The 6,266-nt window shown below is 41.0% G+C and overlaps 1 pseudogene; it reads left to right on the top strand.

Annotated features, from left to right (window-relative positions):
• Positions 1-4,058: 4,058 nt before the first annotated feature.
• Positions 4,059-4,165, top strand: LOC133759004 (U2 spliceosomal RNA; annotated as a pseudogene).
• Positions 4,166-6,266: the final 2,101 nt, after the last annotated feature.

The raw sequence follows: 6,266 nt of genomic DNA, 5'->3' as shown, positions 1-6,266 counted from the left end.
CTGCATTCCCAGGCCACAGCAGAGAGCTGGCCTGGAAGAGGAGCAACCGGGACAGAATCCGGCGCCCTGACCAGGACTAGAACCCGGGGTGCCAGTGCCGCAGGCAGAGGATTGGCCTAGTGAGCTGCAGCGCCAGCCCATAACTTACATTTTAATAGTCACATGTAGTTAGTAGACAACACATCAATAGAAATCTTAATGTCTTTTTCATATTATATTAAAATGTTTCTTGTTAAAATATTCATTTATTTTTATTAATTTGAGAGACAGCTTGCGGGGCTGGCACACCGGGTTCTAGTCCAGGTTGGGGCGCCGGATTCTGTCCCGGTTGCCCCTCTTCCAGGCCAGCTCTCTGCTATGGCCCAGGAGTGCAGTGGAGGATGGCCCAAGTGCTTGGGCCCTGCACCTGCATGGGAGACCAGGAGAAGCACCTGGCTCCTGGCTTCGGATCAGCGAGATGCGCCAGCCGCAGCGGCCATTGGAGGGTAAACCAACAGCAAAAAGGAAGACCTTTCTCTCTGTCTCTCTCTCTCTCACTATCCACTCTGCCTGTCAAAAAAAGAGAGAGAGAGACAGACATGCAGACAGAATTCCACACACCAGTTCACTCTCCCAAGTGCCCAAAACAGCTGGAACTGGACAAAACTAAAAGTGGGAGCCAAGAAACCAATCCAATTCTCCCATGTAAGTGAGTCATCACTTGCTACCACCAAGGGTGTGTACAAGCAGGAAGCTAGAATCAGGAGTGGAGCCAGGACTTGAAACAATGTACTCAGATATGGTATATGGTTGTCCCAGTGGCATCCTAAGCCAAATGTTTACCCTAAAATATTTTTCCCTATTAAAGGGATGTGAAGGAAATGCGTGTTGACCATTTTCACAATGTTTTCTTATTTACATATTAGTTATAAATTAAAGTATTTTGCATGTATTCTTTCTATTACCGTGTTGCCTTCCAGTCTTTACAGTAACATAACAAGAAGGGATTTATCCAGAAATATCACTCAATAACTATTGCAAGCTGAAACAGCAATAATCTTCATGGGAACAGAACAAACACAAAGGATGGCTTCCACTCCTCCCTCCACCCACCTGCATTTTTGTTTCCAGTTTGCACCTGGACAGAAGACCATTTTGTATTTCCCAACATAGACCAAAAATGTCCTGTGCATCTAAAATTATAGTATGTACCTGTGGAACAGGCACCTAAGATACAATTTGCATAAAGTGAAACTGGTGTAACTTGGGGCATCTGTGACCAACAAATGGGAGATTTGTGAGACTCTACTTCAAGTCTTCTGAATTTTAAGCCCAGGACATGTTATTTCACATCTTACCAATTCTTAACTCAAGTGCAATAAGCATGTCAAGTCCAAATACATTCGATAAATGATTCACAAGCTACTAACTTACAGTACAATTGTTATTTAAATATTTATGTATTGTTTGGAGGGAAAGAGGTGTTTTAAATCTAAAAGCAGCAGTATATCATCCATTCTGAATTCGTTAGAGAATGAGGTACCTCACGTTCACGTATTTTTCAAAAAACTGAAGCTTATTCTAACTTTTAAGTTTCAGATGTCTAATATCCTATGCACTTTTGCTGGAAATATTTCTGAAGGAACTCTCCTACTTTCTTAAATAGAATACTTCAAGTATTTTCATCTAGTCATTCATTCATTGTTTCAACAAACAAACAATTGCCACAAACCCTGCACTGTGAAAGGGTCGCAGTCCATCCTGTAAATGCTACCGTAAAATAACACATTCTAAAACGGCCCTATCACAAAGAAATCAGAGTCACTTATCATGATTTTAAATTTTCTAGAGGCCATGTTTTAAAAAGATTAAGGGAAATGGGTGTAATTAATTTTAATAACATTTTAATTCAGTGTATACTAAATCCTATCATTTCAACATGTGTTAAACATTGAAAAAATTGCTCATGAGATGTTTTCCAACCTTCTCCATATGTAGTCTTCAAAGCTCCAAAGTTGTTTTCTCTATTCAGAACATCTCCATTCAGATAACCAAATTCAAAGGCTTAATAGCCACACTGTGGCTGGTAGTTCTTGAACTGTACATCACAATTCCAGAGTGTAAAATGTATGAATGATTAATTGCTCCTTCACTAAACGGGAGCAGACACTTAAATAATTTAGCTGAAACGTCTGCTTTCTCAGATTCCTCACTCTCAGGTAGCCTGTTTCTCCCTGTTGTCCCTGCTTATCTGTCAATCTCTAGAAAATGCCAGTGCCTCCCATTCGTCATTTACTTTCTTTGTTAACTGTTTATTTAAGAGACAGAGGGAGACAGATGGACAGACCTGCCCACTATTCACTCCCCAAATGCCCTCCTTAGCTGAGAGGGGGCCAGGCAGAAGCATAGATTGTATCCAGGTCTTCCACCTGGGTGGCAAAGACCTAATTACTTGAGCCATCCCTGCTGCCTCCCAGGGTCTGCAATGGCAGGATGCTAGTCAGGAGTCAGAGACAGGCATCAAATGCAGGTACTCCAATCAGGATGTAGGTGTCTTAACCAGTGCTTTACCCATGAGGCTAAACACCTGACCCATAATTTATTCTTAGAATCAGATGTCAACTAGGAATATTTATAATAAAATTGCTCTGTGTTATCCAAAACAGAGTAAACAGGTGCTGGGTGATTATAGGTCCACATTTGTGAATAAAGCATAGAAATGTGAATGTATGAAATTTCTAGCACAAATTTGACCTCCAAGCAGTGTCTTACATCTCACTTTCTGCCTTCTTAGGCAGTGATTCTCCAAGTGTGGCCTCGGACCAGTACTGGCAGCCTCAAGGGGGAGTTGTCAGAAGGACAAAGTCTTGGACCCCACACCCAGATGCACTGAATCAGAAGCTCAGGGCGTGAAGCATAACACTCTGTTTTAATAAGTCCTCTGGGTGGTTTTACTGCTCTCTAAAACCTGAAAACTATTGTACTGGGAAGTTCAGGGCATTCATGGACAGGACACACGGAACAATGTGGCAGATACAATTATAAATGCATCATACATTTTTTTTTTCCTTCTTTGAGTAGAATCACAAAACAAAATGTGTCAGCAGTCCAGTGTTTGGAAGCACAAATCTCTAACAGTACTAAAAATAGCATGTTTGCCTGTGAATAAGGTCTTATGTTTTATGCATCCCAACTATCAATAATAAACAGCAAATTCCAGTCAATCATGCTGGAGGAAAGACTGAGTTAGCTTCTGATTCTCTCTAAAAATGATATTGACAAGGGCCAGTGCTGTAGCACACTGGGTTAAAGCCCCAGCCTACAGTGCTGGTACCCCATATGGGTGTAGGTTCAAGTCCCAGCAGCTCCATTTCTGATCCAACTCCCTACTAATGTGCCTGGGAAATCAGTGGGAAATGGTCCAAGTGCTTGGGCCCCTGCACCTGCTTGGGAGGCCCAGAAGAAGCTTTTTGTGGCTCCTGGCTTCTGATCAACTCAGCCCCGGCAGTTGCAGCCATTTGGGGAGTGAACCAGCAGATGGAAGACCTTTCTCTCTGTGTCTACCTCTTCCTGTAACTCTTTCAAATAAATAAAATAAATCTTTAAAAATTGATACTGACAAATCATTGTCATCAGAAGTGGACACCAAAATATAGCCCAAAAAGTACAGAAAAGATCATATAAAATTGTGCTTAAAATGTAATTAGTCAAAATATTTCTTTTTAATTTTTCTGATATTAATGATATGTGTTGACTTTATTCATTGTATAATATGTTGTGCTTTCTTTTCTTCTTTTACATATTTATTTAGGACATGGGAGGGGTACAGAGACAAACAGCAAGAGAGAGCTTCTATCTCCTGATTCACTCTTCAGATGCCCATAACAATCTGGGAATGCCATCAAGGTCTTTCATATGGGAGATAGGAGCCCAGTTACTTGTACCATCACGAATGCCTACCAGGTCTGCATTAACAGGAAGCTGGATTGAGGAGACAGAACTGGAAATCAAACTCAGGCATTCCACGAGGTTAAACATCTGATGTGATTTGTTTTCCTATTCTAAATAAGTATTCACTTATTGCTTCTCGGCCTTTTGGCTAAGATCAAGTGTAGTATCTAAATAAGTATTCACTTTCACAATTGATTGTGTGTTAATGATATCTATGCTTTTTCAGAGACCTTCTAATTCTTTTCCATTTAAAAATATACCTCAATGAGTAACTGTCAAACTATGAATGGAGCTCAGTCAAACAAAAGAAAAACAACAAATATTGATTGACTCCTAGTGTATGCTAACTGCTCTGTTTAGACAGTTGGAAATTGTGTTTCATTTACTTCTCAAAAAACAAGCAGACAAATAAAAATCTGTGAAACCTTATCAGAGTACATTATTGCCCATATCTCAATGCTAAGGGAAGTCCAAATAAAGTTCACAGAGCTACATTTGGAAAAGTGACAAAACAGGATAAAATACTAGAATTTTTGACAGAAAGTGGTAGTTAGCACTAAGTCATTAATCATACATTCAAGGAGCAAGGTCAAGGTAAGTGGAAAGTGGAGCAAAGGGAGGGTTTCAGAGGCAGTGGTAAAGGAGAGCATGTGTACATTTACATGGGCGTTCAGGGAAAGCCTCATTAACATGACATCTCTGGAGCAGAAACTCAAGGGACAAGAGATAGTGATCTTGCATATAGCTGAGGAGTAAGCATTGGAGGCAGAGGGAACAGCAAATGCAAAAGTTTCAGGTGTTCTGGAAATGATTGATAAACACAGAGAAGACAGTTGAATGAGGACTGCAAATGGTAATAGGTAAAGCTGGAATCCAGTGTGGTTTGAAGCTCATGGCCGTTTTAGGCCAGTGAGGAATTCAGCTTCTATTTGGAGTAGATTGGAAAGTTGTGGGAGGGTGCAGAGTGACTTGAAATAATTGACTTTCTCCAAGCTGACTCTGGTTAGTAGAGGGAGACCAGGCAGGACATCAGGTGGGAGGCTACTGCAATACCCCAGGTGGGATTCTGGTGACAACAGCAGAGCAGTGTAGAAATGGTCCAGTGGTGGAATATATTGAAGACATAGCTACAGCATTTTGCTGATGGTATGTGTAGGCAATAAGAGAAAAAGAAAGGTCAAACAGGACAGATTTTCTCTGGCTTGAGTAAATGAAAGAATAGAGTTTCCATTTATTCTAGGGAAGTATTGTGCTGGGTTCTCTATTCAAATTATCCATAACTTTCATGTAAACCCAACCCTGCAGGCAAGATGTCAGAACCAAGGAGAGAAACAAGATCCTGTCTGTCCTAAAGCCCTCCACATCACACTTAGTAGTGGCTCCATGACCTTGACAATAAATGTTTCCTCTTAGGAAAGACTCAGCAGATGCTAGCCCTTGATATTAATTTTACTATTTAACTCTATCAGAAAGACTACTTTCATTTTGAGACAAAGAGGCTTAGGCACACAAAGAATGAGTTGCCCACAGTTACAGAGACCAAACTCTCAGCCCCTACACCAGAACACCTCACATGTCCTCAGCTTTTGTTGTCTCATCTACAATCTGGAAATTATTCTATATGCCTGTAGATTTAATTACACACAAATTATCTGGCATACCAGATACATCCAATATCAGTGTGTCTTTCCCAGTGTCACATATTCCTGATGTTATAGTGTCAGCACATGATACAGATTCAAATGTCATAGTTTCGTTTTACATTATTTTTTAAGCCACAATTTTAAAAAAGGGGGGAGGAGGGTTACTTATTTGAAAATCTTAGTGACAGAGAGAGGGGTAGAGATTTTCCTCTGATTCACCCCCAGATGATCACCCAGCTCAGGCTGAACCCAACTGAAACCTTGGTCTCCCACAAGGGTTGCAGGAGCTCAAGTGTTTGGGCTAACTTATGTTGCCTTCCCAGGCATATTTGTAGGAAATCGGAGCAGCCAGGACTCAAACTGCCCCTCCAATATGGTATGCCAGTGTTGCAAGCAACAGCTTAATCTGCTGTGCCACCGGCAGTCTTAAGACTAAATTTTTGAGTAAAGTTTTCGATTTATTGCTAAGAGGCTGTTAGCGGTGGAGGGTGCAAGGAGGTAGGAGGAGTTGCTATACTGTGTTGCTGACTCTCCGAGGCAAGGCTAATCAGCTAGTTCAGGAAATAAGATGAACTGAAGTGATGGCAGGAACCAATGCAATTCACACAGGCAGGAATGGCATAAAGGTCTAAGAGGACAAAACCAAAGATTTCTCCAGTTCCAAAGTTTCTGCACCTTGAAGAAAATGATTCA

The sequence above is a fragment of the Lepus europaeus genome, chromosome 4 (assembly GCF_033115175.1).
Source record: "Lepus europaeus isolate LE1 chromosome 4, mLepTim1.pri, whole genome shotgun sequence".
Classification (NCBI taxonomy): Eukaryota; Metazoa; Chordata; class Mammalia; order Lagomorpha; family Leporidae; genus Lepus; species Lepus europaeus.
The sequence above is the reverse complement of the archived record's forward strand: the minus strand, read 5'-3'. Positions and strand labels throughout refer to the sequence as shown.